Below are 3,922 nucleotides of genomic sequence, written 5' to 3' on the forward strand. Positions count from 1 at the left end.
ATTTCTCTTTCTGCTACTTCATTGTTAGTGTATAGAAATGCAACTGATTTTTGTATGTTGATTTTGTATCCTGCAACTTTACCATATTTGTTTATTACTTCTAAAAGTTTTCTGGTGGATTCTTTAGAGTTTTCTCTATATAAAATCATGTCATCTACGGTACCTGCTTTAAAGGAGCTTGAAGATGAGTCTGCTCCTCCCTGAAACTGTGATATCCATGAGTGACGCCATCAAGACAGGGACGACCCTGGTGAGAGGGAAGGGGTGCTTCCTGCGCACAGGCGCTTCTTCCTGAGTCTGAGGAAGCCATTTGACACCCTGTGGTGAGGTTGAGAGTGTTTCTGGGGAAATCAAAGAATCTGTACCACCCTCTCTGTCTCTCTCTGAGCTGGGGAACCTTCAGTGATGCAGGATGGCCAGCAGGTCCAGGTGACCTTGAGGGTCTGGGTTATGAGACGTGGCCAAAGTGAGAATGAGGGTAAGTGGTGGAGGCCACCAGCCCCAGGTAAAACTCAAGCCAGTGTGTGGGGCAGATCGTTCCTTCCCACAGTCAGACTCACAATTGGAAGCTCAATGGCCTGTTCAGTAAGAGAGGGCTGTAGTGACGAAAGGAACCATGAGAACAGGGGCACATGGACAACAGAGTGATTAGAAGGAATCTTGCCAACTCTGAGCCTGAATTGGTGTCATTTTCCAATAGACCATTGTGGGAGGGGTTAAGTTAAAATGACTGACACAGAGAAAAGTAAACATTGAAGCCTGCTATTTAAGAAAGTGAAGACATGAGCTTTGGGAAAGGACAAACTAAATTTTATTTATATCTTTCCTTATAATCATAACGTAACTGTAGGAAACAAATTTTGAGGAGAATAAAGGAGAAAGATATCACCAAAGACCTTGGTGTTGAGGTAACAGGGTGCTGTGGTACAGAGCATGGACTCTGGGCCAGTCTTCCTGGGGTCAAATCCAAGCTGCAGATCTTTCTGTGCCTCAGTTTCCTCCTCTATTAAAATAATACTGTAATAGTCCCTACTTCTTTGAGTTGTTGCAATGAATTACATGAGTTATTTCTGAAAAGCTCCTAAAACGGTTCTTGGCACAGAGTAAACACTATTTATTAGTTTTTCCTTCTACTACTTTTAATTGAACTCAAACTTGATTAGTGTCTGTGTGTGTTTCCATCAAGGCTCTTGCGTCTTATGCCTAATATTTTACAGAATTCTATTCACATCAATTTTTTATCTTTGAGATACCTGTGCTTAAAATTCTCAGCTCAGGGGAACCAACAGTTAGTAGTCCAGGGTCTTTCTCAAGCACATCAGAATCGCTACTTCCTGCCTCTGCTTAGCGTTTTACTCAAGAGGCTGCAAGTGTTGGTAAAGTGGCCTGTGATTCAGAGTCAGTCTCAGGGGATGTGAATTCTGACCAGTCAATTTATTCCCTGTCGATTTATTCCCTGTGCCTTGGGGCTTCTTTTCGCTCAGCTCTAAAACAGGGCGTAACCAAATGCCATGTAGTTGGGAGGCTGAGGAATAAGATGTGGAAATCCCAGCGGAGAGCCTGGTGCTGGGGTTACATCTCTCTCCGAGAGAGAGAGAGAGAGAGACAGAGAGAGAGATGGACCCTGCCTCCTCCCTTGAAGGCAGTGACCACAGCAGCATGGCCAGCTCTCCACTGAGGCAGGCCTCTCTGTCTTTTCTCAGAGTGTGAAGAGTGCAAAGACATCATTGAATCTGTGTTGAAGAAGGAGCTGCATTCTAATGAGGGGAATCTGGCAGAGAAGTCAACCTTAGCTCAGAAGCTCAGGTAAGGAGGGCTCTGTGTGGGGCAGCTCGTGGGAAAGAGTAGGAATCTCTGAAGTGAGGCAAGGAGGAAATCTGGGCCAGGAGAAGGGCAGAGATTTTCATGGCAGGCACATGTGCACAAATATTTATAAAACAATTAGAGAACAATAACTGGTAACTTATGGACTCTAATTATTCAGAGCCTCATTCACTTTTTTAGAAAATAAAACTTATTGAGCTGAAATTCATATAACATGAAATTCACCAAATTCAAGTGAACAATTCAGTTGCATTTAGTACATTCTCGATGCTGTACAATCACTACCTCATTTCCCTTTAATCACCATCACCTCCTCAGTGACTATGGCTTGTTATCCTTTCATTCAAAAGAATGCTGTTTTCTTGACCCTGTCATTCTCATGTTCTTTCCAATTAACACCAGCTGTACCTGTCCACATTTCTGTGTCTGGCTTTGTGTCCATTCACTACATGAGGCACTATGTGTGTTTTCACATGGAAATGGACATGGCTGAAGTGAGGAATTGAAGGGATATCTTTTTGAAGCAGGTTTAGGAAGACACTTGGTTTTGTTTATAGAAGAAAACAATGAATGGGATGTCAAGGGATCTTACAGGAGCACTCTCTGATAGAGAGGAAGCCTTTGTTTTACCTTCTTTCTCTTTGCCACAGGCAGGTCACCACACTTGTACCAGAATTCTGCTTCAAGGGCTCTTTGGGGAAATCTTCGGAGAAATATCTTTAAAAATCTTTAGAATCTATCAGTCATCCCTTCTCGCTCTTAAATTTTGTCTGCTATCCCACCTTAGGGAATACAGTGTCCTAATTCAAGAGCAGGAACAACAGCTGACCCGGTTATGGCAGAGATTTACAGGAAGAGAGAGACATCTCCGTCCTACTCAGTCAGCACCTCAAGGACCTCCTCACCCACAATGACCTTGACAACTACCAGGGGCAGGGCTTCCGAGAGCGACTGGCTGAAGGACACAGGCTGGCAGAGAGCATTGTCTGCAAGCTCAGCCCCGGTAAGGTGGCCACAGGCCCTGATTGCCCTGAGCCCCTCCAAGGTCCCCAGCTCACAAGAGACTCCACACCTCCCCTCGTAGTGTTTTTACCAGCTGTCCTGGTTTCCACATCACACTTGGGGCCATGACAAGACAAGGACTGGCTGGGTGGGAACAGAGAGGAGAAACGCACAGGGTGGAGGTCATAGTGTTCCAAGTGTCTGCTTCCTCCCTGATGGACCACGGCCTTTGGGGCGGGAGGCAGCATCCACCCAGTGTTAGAGCACAGAAAGGAGGACATGACAGGAGGCAGCTTGTTAGACTGCAAAGAACCCTAGACTAAACGTGGAAGTTTCCAGGCTCCAGCCCGAGAGCTGTGGGCGAGCAATTGATTTTTATTCCTTGATATTTTCCTCCTCATCTGTAAATGGATCCAATAATCTGTTGATGGTAGCTATAATTTGTAATATTTACCAGTACACTTCAGGGAAAAAAAAGCCCCTCACTGTGTGGGGTTGGATAGGGTACTTGACTTAGTAGAACTCGGTGGTGGAAAAGTTGTTTAGACCAGAAATTTTCCATAGAGAGAATTTCACTCAATAACATACAGAAGCCAACTTGGAGGGCCTATGAAATCCCCAGTTGGAGGCACGTGGGACAGGGTTGTTCTCCTCTCCTTATAGCAAGGAGGAAGTTCGATGTGAGAGTGAAGGGCCATAGAGCCCATGCCTATGGCAGGATTTATGGCAGTGTGGAGGATACAGTTGTAGAAGTCGAGATGGACGCTGGACAAGTATCCAGTGATATGGGGAACAAAAGACAATTTAAATTTTTGCACAATTTCAGGCAGCGCATGCCATGATGTTAATCTGCCAGATTAGAGACACACTGCCTGATGCATCAGAAATCCATGCTAGGGCAGTTCTTTAAAGACAATGCTTTAGAACTTCAGCACAGTACTAACTCATATACAGAACTTTATGTGTCTATGGCCATTGAAGCCACTGTGTTGGCTTCCCACAGTGAAGTGGGAAATAGCTGACTAGACATTGCTGAATTTATTTGCAGAAAATCATGAAGATGAGGAGGATGAATAAGCACAAGAAACAATCCCCC

At 44.8% G+C, this 3,922-nt stretch overlaps 1 pseudogene; it reads left to right on the forward strand.

Moving 5' to 3' along the window:
* The first annotated feature begins 405 nt into the window (after positions 1-405).
* On the forward strand, positions 406-3,922 carry LOC131401107 (putative neuroblastoma breakpoint family member 5; annotated as a pseudogene).

The sequence above is a fragment of the Diceros bicornis genome, chromosome 4, assembly GCF_020826845.1.
Source record: "Diceros bicornis minor isolate mBicDic1 chromosome 4, mDicBic1.mat.cur, whole genome shotgun sequence".
In the NCBI taxonomy this organism is placed as follows: Eukaryota; Metazoa; Chordata; class Mammalia; order Perissodactyla; family Rhinocerotidae; genus Diceros; species Diceros bicornis.